Source organism: Cygnus olor, chromosome 2 (assembly GCF_009769625.2).
Source record: "Cygnus olor isolate bCygOlo1 chromosome 2, bCygOlo1.pri.v2, whole genome shotgun sequence".
Taxonomy (NCBI): domain Eukaryota; kingdom Metazoa; phylum Chordata; class Aves; order Anseriformes; family Anatidae; genus Cygnus; species Cygnus olor.
This window is the reverse complement of record NC_049170.1, coordinates 146,414,778-146,432,971: the sequence shown is the minus strand read 5'-3', so window position 1 is coordinate 146,432,971 and position 18,194 is coordinate 146,414,778. Positions and strand designations below refer to the sequence as shown.

The following is an 18,194-nucleotide window of genomic DNA, read 5'->3' as shown; positions in this document are numbered from 1 at the left end:
GAACTCCAACGCTTTCATTGCCAGCGAGCAATTAAGATGAAAGCACTGTCCTTTCTGAGAACAGCATTCATCCAGGTGACGGGGAGATCTGACACTATGTTTTGGTCTTTTACTCAACACTTGTTTGCAAAACAATAGAAGGGAACTGTACTTGATGTCATTGCCTTAAAATTAACAAAGGGGAAAAAAAAAAAAAGAGAGAGAAAAGACTGGAAAAATTTATCTTGTAGAGAGATGAGAAATGGGCTTTTCAGGGAGCCAATGTCATGCAGTATGGAAGCTAATAAAACAAATGCGGAGTCTATGCAAATTCTGTACGTTAGGCAAATTAGAGGCAGTTGAATTAATCCTGAATAAGTGACCAGCGCTTGTGCTGCTTCTGCCTGGGTTCTCCAGCTGCCTCTGATTTCTGGTTATGCTCTGCTTGCTGCCTAAGCAGATTCTTTTATGGCTTGATCCCATGAGCACCTCAAGTGCTTGCAGGCATTAAGACTTGCTCTCAGCTCCTCTGAGACACTCAAGGACTTCAGCCTGGGCTCCGGGGGGCCTGGGTCCGGCCCTGGGGCGTGCTGCGTGCCCTACTGAGCTGTGTGGGCAGGTTTTTGGCCCTGCAGCTCCCATCCAGCAGCTGGGAGATGCATGAACCCGTGCAATGGAGGAGTGAGGGCAGCAGAAGCAGCTTGCCTGGCTGAGCACTTCATGAGCATCCTCTGGAGAGCAACACGGGGCAAGCTGCTATACCGAGTGGGTGACACGCTGGGTGTTACATTTTGTCACGTTTTGTCACATTTTGTCGTGACAGTGCTTGGCCAGGGTCTGTCTGCAGCCCAGTGACCTGACTGCCATGGAGGGAGAGCAGCTCCGAGGATATTCCCAGCTGTGAATCCTCCTGTGCCATCCCTGTTCCCCACCGTGCAGGGTGAGCCCCCATGGGACTGGGCAACGAGCATCCTCTGAGCTTGTATCACGTATTGTTCACTGGAGGAAGAACGAGATCCTTCCAGGCCTGGATTTGACATCAGGTGGTGAACACCTCATTCTTGTAAAGCTTGTTCTGCCATGGAGAACAGCGTTCCTCTGCGCAAGATTAGTGTACGTCTTCCACATGTAACTTCTGCTAATTTAATGAATTATTTAGCAGCGCCACGCTCACAGGCTTGTGCCAACACGATAATAGAATTTCGTATCGGCTATAGGCATAGCCAGATGTTCACAATTTTTCTCCCTCTTTCCGCACAGATTTTATGCAAATTGCGGGAAAAGCAGCACTGCCATCACCACCGTCTCCCTTAATAAATCCCGTAATGGACTCCACGCCTCCACATCTCAGCTCACGAGGGACAAGCTGCCCTGTGCGAGCCTCGGTCTTTGTGAGTTAGAGATGCTTAGAGGTGGGGAGGAAGGGGCCTCCAGGGGCCATTTCGTCACTTGCCCATGCATGCTGGTGTAAATCGTGTGTAACTGCAGCTCTGCATTTACACAAAGGCGGTGTCGGGGGAGGACCAGGGCTCAGCGACCTCAGGAAGAATTAGATAAAGCTGCAAAGCTGAGGGGTGATCAGGAGGTGGTGACAGAAGCACAGCAGGAAATTCTGAGCTGCAGCATGTGACTATTTTACAGAGCCCTTTTTCCTTTTATTTTTTATTTATTTATATATTTTTTTTGTTTCCTAGGGATTTTTTTTCCAGTGCTGGCACAATTTTATGGAATAGCTACAAAGAGAAGAGCTGGCCTCGCTCTCCCTGTTTCCACTACTCCTTCCCCTCCTTGGAGGATTTACCTGTGAATTACACTTCCAGAGCTGAGAAGAGATTCAAGCTGCGTGTTCGCAGTTACACCGAACAGGGGACAGGGGCCAGCAGGACTGAAGTTGGTGGGTTTTGGTGCTGGGGCTGCTTCCACACTGCCGTTCTCCCTGCTTTGCCTTTTGAATGGCTGCAGAGCGGGACGGTGCGGCTGCAGCCAGAGCAGTTGTGGCCCAGGGCTGCTCAGCAGCTCATAATGGCATCCCCGCTTTGCAAAGTAATTAAATACAAGCTTTACTCACAATAAGTTCATCGCAGCACTTAAACTTGAGCACACGCTTAAATGTTTTCCTGAGATGGGTCCTTGGTTTGATAGCATTTTATACAGGAGGTCAAAGTTAATAAGCGTCAGGCCCGCTGCACGACAGTGTGGGAATTACCCATTTGCAGAGATCTAGAAATGTCATTTATAATTCAAGTCTTTCCAGGGAAGGATAATTGTTCCATTTTGCATCGCTGTACAGGAGAAAACAAAAGTGGGTTATGTGTTTATGTGCTCTGCGCTTTTTGGTTTTATGTAGCTTTGCTTTATAAATTGCTCCAGGTTTTCAGAGGATTGAAATCCACCCGATGCCGTAAAATGCTGCCTATAAAGTCTCGCGCGCTGCCGTAGCCACTGGCTTTTGTGGAAATGCGCTCGCTCCAGACTTTCTCTGTGGTGCTGGTCACACTAAGTGCCTATTAATTACATGCTAACTTCATACCGCAGCGCAGGGGCTGATGATGGATGGTCCCAGGCCAGCGGGATCTGCGCTCGCCGGTCACTCCAGTCGCCTTGCCAACGCGGCTGTGTTTCTGTTTGCTCAGTTAATGAGGATCAGCGTTATGAAACACATGGTACGGATTCCGTATACATTACCAGTTAATAGAGATAATTGAGTGGAAGGAAAACTAGTTTCTGATGTCACAAAACGTCTCCTGTGATAAAGTGTTTGGGATATAATGGTTAACATTTCATTTAGCGCTTACGGAGATTTGTGTACGGGTTAATACGGATTGTTTGTGAAATTACGACGACATCATGATTGCTTGCAGATACTTTCCTATTACGTTGGGTGAAGCCTTCCTCTTCATTTTTCTTGTCCATCTAATCTTACAAATTCTCCAAACAGGCCATCAGACATCTGGTGCCAGGATTTGAGTATCTATTTTTCTGTCTCCACATCTAAAGTCCTGAAAAGATAACAAATTTTTCCTTTTTTCATTTTCTTTTCCCAGAAACCTAAGCACTGACATCAGTGGGAGCTGAAGACTGAGTGATATTACAAATTAGGCAGCTTAACTATGCTATAGCACGTATGCATGTAGCAGATAAATAGAGAAGGTCCAAGAATTCATACCCAAAATATTCAGCATAATTTCTGGACTTGATAATAGCACTATAGTTCCTGTAGTGCATTGTGCAGATTTTCGTTGGCACCTATTGACACTCATCTTTGTCACTATTAAAAATCTTGGCTCGGGTTTGGGAAAGCAGCTGGCAAACTACGATTGTTTACCTGGTTGTTTGACCACCCATCTTCTGATTTAATAATTTTCATCAATATGTATTTTTATTTTGGAAAAAACACACTCAACTGAGACAGCATTTTGCCACTTTCTTCAAAAAGTCCTCGTATCAGTTTAAACTGAAAAGATTTGTTTACTTGCAGGTATATTTACTTTTCTGGCATGGAGAACCTTGAGAATAAGAGGAAAATAAGAATACATTGGGGGAAATAAACAGTACTTTCCTCTTTATATATAGAAATAAATAATGTCTGTGAATCCTCTAGCCTCCTGCTTGAGTAGACTAAAACCCTAGAAGCTTCTTATATGCACTGGCTGACTAAAAATAGAGAGCATATATCACATTATCATTCATACAAAAACTGCCTGCACAGACTGCTTAGACCCCAAGCTGCTGCAGGCAGGGAGAATATTTTGTGGCAGTAACAGTGTATGTAGCCGTGCTCTTCCCTTGTTTTTCCTCAGAAATAGGGCCTTGGACAAGTTCCCCCTTCAGGCTGATGTGTTATGACCAACATTAGCTTCTAAAGCCTGAAAACTCAAGTTGCTAGTCAAGATGCTGGGAATTATTTCAGCAGTGGTAGCATTTTTTGAAGTACTAATCAAAACTACAGAGAAAGAAAATGTGCGAGACTAGAAAATAAAGCAGTTAAACTTTTGGCTTCGTACACTTCATGCGGTGTATGTTGCTTCATTTTGTGCACTGGCAGGCGAGTGCACGCCGTGGAGGTGTCCTGGTAGCCAAACAGGTGCTGCTGGAAGCACCTCTGTGAGCGTCCAGACTGCTGGCACATGTTGGTTGGGTGATGGAGGGACTAAGGGGACCTCCGGAGGAAAAGAAAGGTGATTTGTTATACTGGGTAGAAAAATAACGAGGAAGTAGTTTTCTGGTGAGGGGGGTTCCAGGGTATGGACTGGGGCACCCACTGGGAATCACATGTGGTGTAGCCCAGCCTGAGAAGATGATGTGAGCTGGACTTCCTGATGTTATGTTTAACATCTTCATTTTCTGCAGGAAGAGCCAGGGAATGATGCTGGACCTCGCCTCCGATGGGCTGGCAATTGCTCACACTGGTGTGCTGTGAAAGCTGTCTTCTCCAAGATGACATGGGTGGAAAGGTGACCAAGGATGGGAACGTTTTACATGCTCCGTTCTTGGTGCTGGTGCACCCCGCTGCTCCTGGCTGGGTGGCACCATCACAAAGCAGAGCAACACGCAGGGAGCCCAGCATATTACCAATAGCTCTCAGACCCACACATCAGTCAGCGTGGAACAATCTCTGAAACATCTGCAGGGAAATGTCTGTTGTGAGGATGGCGAGGGCTAATATGGGGTTCTGGAGCATCCACTGCAGCTGTCTGCAGCTCATCCAGTCTTTGCTGATATTGCCTGCTTGGGAGGAACGTGCAAAGATGTAAGAGATGAAAAGAAGGTTGCCATAAAGTACTAACAGTATAAAAACTCCATTGTCCTACCATTTCCAGATGTTTTATAGCATCGGATCTCCATTCATTTAAGTGAACCTCGCTGATTTACTCTGGTAACCCAGTGCAGCATCAGTTCCTGTGATATCGTGTTGGTCTGAAAGAAGATGAGTAGCACCTCAGAACTAGAAGGACATAACCAGTCTTCTCTGCCTATGATCTGCAAGAGCTTTCTGCTCACTTTATATGGGAAAATAATTCTGTAACACCAGCCCATGCTGTTACAGCCAGGCTTGCCATACCTTGTGGAACATTAACCCAAGTACTGCTTTTGAAATACTTGAGGAAATATGGGGAAATATGTCTCCTCAGATGAATATCCAGAAAGAATTTAGTTCCTCCCTTTTCCTTCATTCCAACTTGGATCCTCTGTCAGATCTGGAGCCTACATATGTTCATGGTTCAGGGATGAGGGAGGTGTTCAGGGTGCAAAGGTGGAAAACAAAAAGAAAAAAAAATGGAGTAAAAGAACACAAGTAGGAAGGAAGCTATTGGTTGTACAATCTGATCCATGCTATGGCTCATAATTATTACTTGCAACAGCAAATGTTGATGTAAGTGCTGCAGAGTGCCAGTAATTAGCAGGCATGCCTCTCCAACTGCTACAGCATGTGGTCAATGAGTTCCTGCCTCCAAGAGATGTTCTGCATTGTAAGAAAAGAGATTTATGCTACTGATAAACGTAAAGAGATTGAAATACAGCAGGCAGCAGTGCCTATATGCCACGTTAGGAACGAGATTTCTCCTACACCTACACATTGGGATAAACAATCTCGGGCTGGAGTGCTGGTCGAAGGTGAGGCTCAGCATCTTGGTGCAAGTCAGGATATAATTCTCCATGGTTTCTTCCCCTCAGACACCCACCCACCTGTTCAGCTGCATCCGGGAAAAAGAAATCAAACCCACGTAACATGGAATGCTGTCGGGTGCCTTACTGACATTCAATTATGCATGTCCAACAGCATTGTCATTATGGCTAATGCCTTCCACAGTTTCCACATCTCTGTTGTACAGAATTCTGTTAATTATATTTTCGGTCAAGTTCTTTCTGCCACTTATAGGCTTATACACATTTTACAAGCCCAGTAAATAGGGCATGAACAAAGAAAATGATAAAGTAATGGAATGAGGTGGAGTGCTGTGCTTCCTGCTAATGAGGTGGCCTTTAAGCGGGAGGTGACATGGTGCCTGGCTAAATGGGGGCCGTGGTGGGGCTGTAACCCCTTCACCTGGAGGTTTGCATATTGTACTGCCTGGTGTGGTGTATAGGGAAAAGGGCCTAAATTCCCTTTGGTTCCTGGGTCCCCATCTACCTTCGATGATGAACATGGCTTTGTACTACAGACCTACCCTATGGCACATTGCTTTTCCAACATACTGAAATCTCAGCCCCAAATTATGGACTCTCACCTGCTGAAAGATGTCCTTTAGAACTTCACGAAGATGAAGAATGTGTTGGATTGTAGAGTCCAAGTTCTGCAGTCACATACCACTCTGTCAGACACCCTCCTGGTGATCTTTCATTAAGCTACAGCTTAAAATAAGTTTGCTATTTTCTTCTGTTAAAATGCAGATGCAGAAACTAACTCCTCAGCTCACTAGGTAGCTTCTTTCAACTTTTGGTCTAATTTTAGAAGATTATTTACAGACATGGGTTCTTATGCTAGCAATAGTCTCTACATTTAACTAGCACTTCTCTCTTGCTTATGCTTGCCTCTGTGATATTTTTACAGAGAACAACCATATTCTTTCTCAGTCTCTGTTCTGTTATGCTAAACAAGTCACCCTGTTTTAGTCTTCCCTCAAAAAAAAAATGCTAAAATCCATGAACATCCTACTAACCCTGCTCTGCCCCATTTTGAGTTGCATTCTTTCTTACCACACAGGAGTAGAATTGAGTTTGGGACTCCAGGTATGTCTTACCAAAGTTTTATTTGATAGCACTGATTTTGCCTTATGCATGTGGGAACTACCTCACCTGTACACTCTTTAGCATGAGTGTTATGGGACAGGGGACTACCCACTCATGACTGTCCTCCAGCCTTAAAATCTATGAACAATTACACATTTGCCTCTTGCTCAGTTCTTGACAAGGGCACCATTTTTTTCCCTTCCATATAAAGATCCAGATTTTAAATGAATAACACACTGACAAATATTTTAATAAACTACTTTCTGCTGTTTTGCTTTACGCTGGGAATGCACAGCTTCAAGATCAGAGAGATTTTTCTGTATTCTTCTTAGTTTGGCTTCCTATGAGCCCATGCTTATGAAAGCACATGCTGCACATGTGTGCATGTATATATGTATATGTGTTACTAATAAATTTTGAATCTCCTGACTAATTTCATCTGTATTTGACACAGGGCTGGCAATCTCAGAGGTACTGAATCCCTAGAATTTTAATGAAAATAGGCAGCCAAGTAGAAGAAAGAGCTGTGCTGTCATCTCCACTGAAGGAAAGGCTGCAGCACCAGCTTTGTCTAACCCTTTCTTATATGCTAGAAAACCATTATGAAAAAGGGACACAGTGATAAATAATTATTTGGAGCTCACACATTTTTATACGCTGTATAGTCAAGCCAGCACACAAATCCATAGGAAAACAGCCTCCATTAGTTCTGTTGCTCTGAGCTATTTGCTATATTTACGTATTTGCTCTTGCTCAAAGAACTGGATATCTCTGTAAATGCATATCCACCCTTCTGTTTCTGCTGCCTTGTAATGTGTCTGGAAATTGTGTATACACCAGACACGCATTTGAATACACCACATGAATGAAGTCTTTCACACACACACACACCCTCTGCATCTCTGTATAACCCAGCTATATGAATGCTCCCTATTTTCATCCTTTATCAAACTAGAGATTTTATTGGTAACCATACAGACAACTACATCACCAGCACCCACATCTTCTCCTTCCTCACCACCAGCTAGTGGACATTCAGATGTATAGGCCGTGACCGTATACAGGACTCAGAAAGAACAACACAAGTGAGGTTATATGCACTGTTGGGAAGTGGGGGATTTTGTGTCGCTGGGGCACAGCCACAGCATTGCAGAGTTTGTAGCTACCACAGAGGCTCTGACTAGAGACAAGAGTTGGCCACGATTCACCCAACAGAACAATAAATACACTGTTAGTAACACACACCAGTTAACAAAACATCAGCCCAAGTTGCTTAGTACAGTAGTTCTCCAACTGCAGTGCTGCATATGGTACTGGGAATCTGCTCCAAGAGCTTTAAAAGAGAAAATAACAGTCCTCCTTGGGTTCTCAGCGTTTGCACAATAAGCGACCATAAATAAGATGCTGCTAGAAGACTCCATTTTCTCTGATTACACAGCTACCTGCCCATCTGTCTATCAATCACACAGTAAATCTTTCTTTCTATGAGGTGTCTTAAGTTGTGCAAAATCAATATGCTGTCAGAGTACTTCGCTGCCTCACTGGTGACACCATCATGGCATTTCCCTGAGTGAGTGTGACTTTGTGTGGGAGGAAAAACTTCACTCTAACTTAGGGCTGGGTTTTGTGCAGGTCTGAGAGGTCACATCCCCAAGGAGACTTTGTCTCTTTTTCTCTCTCTGGGTGGAATTTAGGCACCTGGCTCTGAGTAAACATGAAATAACCCTGTGTAAGTGTGGTGTAAAAATCAGAATGTTAGAGTCCTTGCATTGCATTCATCACGAAATGGAGGGCTAGGTAGGCTGTTCTGGTGAATGCAGACTGAACTGGGACTTCTGAGTAGTCATGCTGAATTTCTCTCCGAGGCTTGGACACTTCAGCTTGCCCAAACTATGGCACAGGCAGAATTCAGCCAGGTCGAGCTTCATTCTCAGTTTCCATTCACTCATATTGTCCAAAATTCCTGCAGTTGAGTGCACAGCATCGTCAGGGACTGTGATCCGACCACAGAATGGCTTTGGCTCCAGTTGACTTCATGTTCAGGATCCCTCTACCTGGCCTCTTTGCCCTCCAGGGGCCTCCAGCATCCCGTGCCTCAGCAAACACAGCCAGACCACAGCAATGACAGTGGCAGCAGCAAGCTCCCAGCTCAGCACTATCAGTGTTAAAACATTTACTGCATGTGCAATCCTCAACAGCTCTTAACTCTGGCAAATCAAAACCAATTTTAACCGGAACACTCCAAGACACTTCTCTGCAATGAAGGCTATCTGTCTGACAAATTCAGGCTTGCTTCCCCCAGCTGTTTTGGCATTAAAGCTGCCTTTTTTTTTTCTTTCTTTTTTCTTTCTTTCTTTTTTTTTTTTTTTTTTTTTAAAAAAAAGAGTTGCAACAATTTTCTTCTTTATAGATGTGGAAAAGAACAATCATTCTCTTTATATCAAAAACTGGTGGTGGCTTCATGCCAGCAAATCAGATGAGATTTCAATTCCAGGAGCAACTAAAAGAAATTCTGCCTGATCAATAGACGTTCACAGCGTTATCAGGAATTAGTGAGAGGGAGCTGGAATGGAAAGAACTGGCTGAGGTTAACCACCACTCCTAATGCCCTCTCTCAGGGCAGTCTGAACTTCTCAGGGCTGTGGGTGGATGTCGGTTTTGGGGCATGGAAATGGAAATCATTGTGGTCTGTTGTGTCACTCCCACATGTCATGCTAGGTGTGTGACCGAACTCTTCTTCCTAAAGTGCACCCAGACACTCACATAACTTGTGGGCAGGGCACCCGACAAGCACTTGAGGGCTGAAATCAGCCTAAAATCCGTAAAATTAAGCTATTGTTTTGTTTAGCTTCATTGCCACATTTGTGAGTTCAATGTGTGTACGACCAAGCTGTGAAAACAGCAACCGAACACAATGATACCCTAAGATCTGATCAGCAGTGGGCTGGGATTAATTTCTGTCAGGATACCGTCTTCAGTTTTAAACTGAAACAGGGGACACAGCATGGTCATTTCATTGATTGGATTAGAGAAAGCTTGAGCTGTCTGATCTGTATGATGACATTACTGAGTTGCATTTGCAGCTATGACAGAAACAAAAGAATTTTTTATTGGATTATTGGATACACAGGGAGAACAGAGAAGAAAAGGTAATATGGAGGTGAACAGGTACTAGGCTTGGTGCCTTTGTGCTTGGATTCTCCAACGAGAGCTGACTGCTTGTCTGCTGTGTTGCCTACTACTGCCTTTCCAAACATCACAAAATACGTAGCCAAATATACATGGGAATTAGTTGCCATTCCTCATTAGTGGATGCTCACATTACACTTGCTCATCATCCAAATGAGAATATTTGTTACCTAAAAAAAATAACCAAACAAAAAAACAAACAAACCCAACCAAAGAACCCATTTGGAGATGAATAGGCCGTTTAAGGGGTATTTTATTTTTGTGAAAGCCAGGTGTTTGAAAACTGTGGTGTTGCATGACACCTACTGACAACCAGCGCATATCACAGTTCATAGTATATGGGCAACTGAGTCACTTGATTTATTTTTACTGGTGATTTATTATTACATTTGTTAAGAGTATATGATTGAGAAGGAAGACACTGATGCTTTGCACCATATGAATATGTGACAGTGAGTGAGTAACTGACACACATATATGCATATATATATATGTACTCTACCTTATGTTATACATTTTTTACATGTTTAGTTTATAGACTGGTTTTAAAACCACTGTGTCCAGCAGCTTCACTGATTCATGATATTTACGGCTGAGGAAGAATGGTAGTAGCAAATGTTGTAGTCAGCACAAGGGAGCAACCTACAGGTTATGCTTTTGAAATGATAGTATATTTTATTTATACGGTGCTTGTCAGTCATAGGAGCCTCCTGTGAAATATTACTGAAATGAAACACAGCTAAAATTCCATATTAAAAAGACACAGTATGATTCTCCACTGCTTTTCCTGCTGTGCTTTTCCTTAGACAGCTGAAATCAAACTGTGTGGAGAGGAACCCTATATGGATATGGGGTGGCTCTACAAAATCACATCATCAACATTTGGCATCTGTTTTGCTCTGCTGTGTTTTGTTCTGTTAAATGGTCAAGAAAAATTCAGAGCCATAACTATCCCCAGAGCTGGGTTCTATCAGTAGAGTTTTATTCCCAGATCAAAACACTCTTAATTTTATCAGCACTTTTGTGGCACTGGTAAGAGAATTGAAGGACGGATGGTCAGGTGCTTGGCATCAGAACCCCACCAAAGACCATCACACTCCTCCCATTGCCACGTATCCTGATTTCGCCAGACTGTTCATTTAAGATGGAGAGTTCCCGCATCACAGCTCAACCCAATTCAGCACCAGTGTCACAACAGAAGATGCAGAAGGAAATGTATCTTGTGAGGATCATCAGCACCATTCAGACCTTAAATGAAGCCAACAAACAAACAAACGAGCTGTAATTTTATCAGGTGGAAACAGAAATCAGTGGAGTTATTAAGTCTGCAGCAGCTGGGAATCTGTTCTTTAAATAAATTCCACAAAACCACTGCTACAACTGGAGCATTTCTCAGCTCAGAAGGCAGAGAGTGGGCCCCATGCCCAAGGAAAGGATATCAACACTGTACATTTTTGGAAACATCATTTCCATGCTGCGAAATTGCCCATGTGCTAGACTTGTACGGATTTCAATGTGAAAGCTCACCGTCAAACCGCATGGCATCCAGCCCATACAGAGCTTTGAAATGGATACTAGAGATAGTATCAAAATCACAGGGAAAATGGGACCAGTGGCTAATGGTACAGCCAAAATTGGTCCCATAATTCATTTACAATGCTGTCAAAATAAGTCTAGAGCTGAAGGAATCTCAAGTGTCATTGTCAGCTGCAGTTTTCTTCTAAGAAGGAAATACAATTGGAAAAAATGTGTCTTATGAACAATCCAGTGCTGAGGTGAAAAGACACACAAAAAATTAATTCATTAAAGTTCTGAAGCTGACACCTCATGCAACAAAAGTCCACACAAAACACACAGCTCTCTCTTTTGAAAGGCACAGCATCCATATGCAGCCATGACATATTCATCAAAACTCCCTAAACAGCTCTGTTTTCTCTGGTGCTGAACACCATCTGTGTACATCCCGTGCATTTGCCTGACTTCCACAGACAACGAGCGCATTATCCAGAGCGACTTCCTCAGCCTCGATGAAGAATAGGCCCTTGCTGTTGCTCAGGATGACCCCAAATCAGAAGTCCCCAGACAAGCACGCTGGCTTTCTGCTGGAGGACAAGACCTCCTGTGACAGCAGGCCTTTGGCCAGAGGACGGGCCCAGTGCCGTGCCCGCACTGTGGTGACTGGGAGGGCTCCCACTGGCCCAGTGGCCACTGAACCAGGCCCTCGAGGGCCCTGCTGATGGGATCAGTTCCCTGCCATGAAGGATGCCAGTGATGAGGCCAGCCAAGAACAGCGGGATAAAATCTAATGAGAAACACGTAGACTGAGCATGGGTGAGACTTTCCCACAGGTGAGGCCTAATTGACTGTGGCATGATCCTAGCAGAGGTTATTGTTTGGTCCTTTAAAAGATGCGTGAAATAAAACCACCAGGAGACTGTCACAGAGCTGGCTCTGCGTTGGCAAGGTGTCCTGCCCTGCTTTGCTTCGTCCTCTCACTGTTAGTGTCAGTTTACTCAGATGTCCACCTACTTAATTATAGAGATGTGGTGATTTTTTTTTTTTTTGAATTTTAAACCATCAAGGAAGAGTTCCCAAATTAAACACTATTTCATTAATTTAATGCTTATGATCTTATACTGATTCTTGAATGTTATTTGAAATGCCCTGAGGGAATATTGTAGTGTTACGCTTACGCCAGGGACCCCACGAGCCCAATTCCCCTCTAATTTGCATCGTGTGACCCCACGGACTTCAAATGGGTTGCACAGGAAGCAGAGGAGAGAAGATGCTGACCTTGCAGGTGTTCATCTCGCTGGACCCCACCAATTTATCCACCCCCAGACCCCAGCTCAGTCGGGAGGAGCAAAGCCAAAGGGTTGGCTGTGGGGTGGGACGGTGTTAGGCTTGCCTTAGGCCAGAGATTTAAGTACTTGGCGGTGGTTATCCCAAGGGTGTTTTAAAATGACACGGAGTTTACGGAGTTTACCTGTGGTAGTTAATTTAGCTAACATGTTTATTTACTGGCTCGCTGGCTCTTTGTGTTTGGAAAAGATGACTCATCTGATACCTGATCCTGCCAATGTTTATTCTGCCAGTGGGCTCACTGCTTTCGGGAGTAATGAGAGTAATCCTACTCATATCAGGCCTATTAACGAGCATACCTTAACAGGATCGAGTCACAGGCTAGCTGTAAATAAAAATATCCACCTCCTTGTCCTCAACATTCATGGAATTACGGGGATGTTCATGTCATCCCTGCCTGTTACAAAGTTTCAAAGCCACCACATCAGCTCCCTCTAGTTTTCGTCAGGATAACATTTTAAAGCATCTAATTCCTGTTTCTAAAGGGCACAAAACACCAGTGAGGGATTTCTCTACTGCTTAGTGTGAAGCTCTCCCAGGATTTTCTGCTGCACACCCTGTGCGGTTCAGGTCCCCTATAAATTGCCTGGAGGTAGATACAGGTCTGAGACAAACCGTGGCTGGTCAGCAAAGCAGAGTTGTCCAAGGTTGACAGAAATGGTGAGAAAGCAGCGGCATGCAAAAAAAATAAAAAAATAAAATAAAATAAAATAAAAAATAAAATAAAATAAAATAAAAAATAAAATAAAATAAAATAAAATAAAATAAAATAAAATAAAATAAAATAAAATAAAAAGATTGCTGAGGCCAGGAGAAGGGTATATGAGCCAGCCCACTGTGCTGCAGCCTGGTGGCCAGGACACTTGGTGAAGGTGAATAAAAAATCTCTTCTGCTGCCGCAGTTCACCCCAGCATGCTGTGTGGTGCCCATGAGTATGTCTGCATTGGTCATCTACAATGTGCCAGGGTGCTTCTAGGAAAACTGAAATTCAATCGCATGCACTTTTAAATCATCGTAATGGTTCCTGGAAACTTCCTTGGCTTGTGCCGCCTCTTGGTCTGCCAAAGAGCATCCAGCCAAGGTCTAGGAGCAGGCATGGGCCAGGGTCCCTCCAAGCAGGCAGTCTGCTTGTGGCTTCAACACAGGTCACTCGATGCCAGCCAGCCCCTGTGACAGCACAGTTTGAGTATGTTTAAATTACCAGGGTGGCTGTAATCTCAATATGCCCACTCTCGTTTTGTGTTCTGTGCCTGGGATATCTAAAAACTAGTCATCTTGGTGCTTTTCATGTAAGTATATTAGTCTTGCTCTTACTTGCCAGCTACATGAATGTCATTGAAAGCTTGGTGCCATTGTGGAGCTGTCTGGGCCTTGGATTTTAAATTCCACAGAAGTTAAGCATCTAAGGTCCAAAATAGCCATTTAACACCTGTAGGTGTAAATGCAATGTCACAGGGTTTGTTAAAAAGGAATGACAAAGATTTAGCAGGTATCTCCCATCAATGTTGTATGCTTCGGTATTTTCTAAACTTGCACTTGGCATCATGCATCCACCAGGGTATCTTTGAAAACCTGCTTTTGATTCCTGGTAGGGTGACATTTAGATGGGTTTTGGTGTCTAAAAGGACATCTAAGTGCAGCCTGTGCCCATTCGCAGAATAACCCAGCTCAGGCACTGGGCAGCATTTGGCCTCCACCAGTCAGGCCATTTGTGAGCCGTGGCATGGCCCTGTTAACATCCCTGAGGAGGGCCAGCAAAGCCCAGGGGACTGGCCTTGTGCTCTCCCTGGCTGGCACAGGCAGCCTCAGTGCTCCCCCTGCTCCTTCAGCTACCCTCTGTTAATTGTTAATCACAGGCGCTTGGGTGGCCCCAGACAAGCCAGTGCTGACTGTGTGCCCCTTGTGCACATACAGTCACAGGTTTTCATTGCTTTCCTTACACTGGGATACTACAGTGCTCAATATAATGGGATAATGTGCTAAAATGAGATACCAGGGCTGTCTCTTCAGAAGGCTAGGCTGCCAAACATTACACCCACTGGATGTTAAATGAAGGAGATGACTAAGTGTTCACACAGAGGCTTTCTGTCGCTGAAGAGTTTGTCAGGCTGACGTAAATTGAAAGTCTGCTGCGGGCAGATTTCCTCCTACTATTTTTGATTTCATGCAAATAAGAATTGCAGGACGCCAGGCGGTTTCTACCTGTGACTGACATATTTAGTGTTGACAGTCCCACACTGTTTTCATACCTAAAAGCGCTGATTTAATAATCCACGCAGGGCAGTTGCAGATTACAATATCTCATCCCAAACCTATCTCCAAATTCCCTCCTTCCCGACTCCCAGGAGGCTGCATTCAGCAGAGCAGCATGGCTTGCTTTGACACATGCATGTCTATAAAGCCTTGCAGTCTGCTGTGGAGTTGCCAAAAATAAAAAATAAAAAATGCAGCACTGCAATATTTTCTGCTAACAAGCCTTCATCCTGTGTGTTTCACTCACCAGTTCTGCTAGATAAAAGCTTCCCCGTTAAAGGATTAGGGGCAGCTTAGTCAAACAAGCATTCCCTGTCTTCTGACTGATCCAGGCAAGGATGTATCTACTGCTCAAAAGCATTTAGGCTAATCTAAAGCCTGGGAAGGAGGCTCAACAGGTGCAGTTCTGCTGGGCAAGGGGTGGGGCATTGGCTTTCGGTGGTGGGGGGGGCAGCAAGCACAGCTGTGTGAAAGCTGCAGTGAGCCCCGTGACAGAGAGAAGCAGGACGTGCGTCTGCTGCCTGGGACTGAACGGTCTGAAGTACCAGCTGCACGTACAGTGTCATCCAGCCAGCTTTTGGTTATGTGTGGGTGCTAAAAAAATTACTGGAAAGGGTACTGCAGCAATGCCTTGGACATAAAGCATTCTTCTGGCCACGATAAGTGTTGGTCCCTCCCAAGGCCAGAAGCAATGCATGGGGATGGAGGCTGTGCCTGCCTTTGGGTAATGCTCACTCTTGGTTAAGTAGCCTGTGAGGCTCTCTCTGTTTGTCCGTGCCAGCCCAGAAAACTTCCTCGAAGTATTTTAGTACCCGGTACAGCTGTGGTCAAATGTGATGGTTTCATACCGTCATGTGCCCCACAGCAATCAGACGTGAAACCAAAATCTTGAGGAGAGGAGACCAGCTGGGCAGGCTGCTGACCAGGTTATACAGCAGGCGATAACATTTCAAGTCCCATCACTACCCAGTTCAGACCAGGACCTTGTACCCCAAAAACTGCCAATTCAGAGGCATGTGAGAATGCCCTTGCAAGTATTCTCAGAAGGAGTCTGTATTTCCCCATAGAGTTTCATAAACAAGGCTTCGGCTGTGCCTACCTGCCTACAGGCATCTCCAACGAGGAACATGCAACCCATCCAGTGGTGTGCCATGAGTTCCAACCAAAAAGCCGAGCCTGCTTCACCCAAACCCAGCTGTCTGTGTGCTCAGAGCACGGGAAATCAGCTACGTAGGATTTCAGTGATCAACACAGTGTGCAAAAGAAAAGTACAAACCATTAATGGTCAAACTACCTGGGGGCTGACTAAAATGCCTTCTTTATGGTTTCACCTTTCATAGGATAGCTCTTTCCTGTATGCTTCAGATGCTCAGCCTTAAAACAGTGACTCAGGGCTACGATACTGAGGCCAGAGACCTCAAGAAGTGTTCGCATTTTCAGTCCAGCTTCTATTTACATTCTTCCCTTGAGCAGCTGACATCAAAGTGGGAAAGAGAAGTGGGTGGCCCATCCCACAGCTGGTACTAATTATTGCAATTAGGAAACTTCATAAGAATATACTCTACATTCAAACAGAGCATCCAGTGTTTTGTAGCTTCACTACGGAATTATGTGTGCATTTAACAAAAATGCTTGTGTCGTCTTTCATCACAAATACATTTACATCCATTTTGTTCAGCAGTTTAGGAATTTCCAACAGCTCAGGAACAAAATGCCACCCTGGATCCATCATGTGCATTATTTCTTCTGATCTACTAATTTTAAGCTTCTCCAAGACAACAGAACATCATTTTCCGCCAATTGCATCCACCACACCAATGAGAAAACACAGCTGTATCGGGCCACTGAGCCTCTCCTGGTTCTTGCAGACTGTATCCTTCTTTATTGACATTCAAAGCATTGACAAGAATCAGCCTACCTTGTCTCAGCTGGGCCCACTAGTTCATAAACTTCATTGCTCGATACGTCTCCTAGTGCCTGCTGCTTATTTTCCATGCTTCTTGCATCCACATATAGATATTTTGATACATTAATATTCTTCATCTTCTCTTGCTGAGCTACTCCAGCTTCGGTCTTATTGTAGGCTGGCAGAACATGTCATATTATTTGGGTTACATGAAATTTTCTCTTCCTTCCTTCACACTTCATCCAATAAACTTGCCTGGTTTTGAAACCAGGATTTTGGTACACTGTTTTGCCAGTGTAAGGTTAACCACAAATTGCTTACATCCAAAAATAATATATGATAATTTTGTTCTGTCTCAGAAATTGGCACACTGCATTCTCTAAAGGGAGAGAAATGAACGCGTGAAACATTTTTGGAAGAGTTGCTTGTCTATAACAAGTCAGTATGAAATCAATATAGAATTTATACTTTATGTCTCCATAAAGATTTATTGAGCTGTTTCAGGCATCATTCAGAAGGAAGCCTCTGGAGGCCCAAGAAGCAAGGAATTGGTCTTTGTTGTGCTTTCTACCCATAGGGAGCCAATAGGTCCAAATGTTCATTGTTGGACAGGAAGCACAGGTTGCCACTCCTGCTGAATTTCTTTTTGAAATCAGGGAATCGTGACCATCTTTCATCTTCCTTTTTACTTCCTGAGAAACTTCTGGGCATAGCAACACTTAGCAATTTTCTACAAGGACTCCTATACATTAATTAAATCTCCTGAGACTCGTCTTACCCTGTCTGCGACAAGATCCAGACATTTACTAAATTACATCACTTTGCCATGTGCAACTTCTCACCCTTGTCAGCCATACAACAAAAATTGTGGTCATGCCCTGATCATTTCTCCTCAAGACTACCACAGCCTCCTCTTCATTTTCATCTTTTTCCCTTGCAACCTATTTCAAATGCCTCGGTAAATCATCCGCCTCAACAGTGGCACCTCTGAATTCTTCCATCATTTTCCTTTGGCCTCCTGCATTAAATTTAAGCTACTCATGGTTTCCTTCAAGGCTCTGCAGAGCACTGCTCTGACCTATGGCACCAGCGGCAGTATTTCCTGCTCCCGTTCCCTCTCAGCCAGTACATCACACCTCGGTGATACCTTTATCGTCTTCTCCATGTTTCAGCCCATCCTCAACAATTGAAATGCCTCTTTTGTGCAATTCAGTAAGGGATATACCTCTGTTTTTAACACATCCTTTCTGAAAACACATAATCCTCTGTTGA

At 44.2% G+C, this 18,194-nt stretch overlaps 1 long non-coding RNA gene across 1 annotated transcript; it reads left to right on the top strand.

The window, feature by feature from the left end:
- Positions 1-532: 532 nt before the first annotated feature.
- LOC121064826 lies at positions 533-6,908 on the top strand. The gene is made up of 3 exons (XR_005816716.1): positions 533-1,092; positions 1,240-1,370; positions 1,674-6,908. It is a non-coding gene; the product is annotated as an uncharacterized LOC121064826 (long non-coding RNA).
- Positions 6,909-18,194: the final 11,286 nt, after the last annotated feature.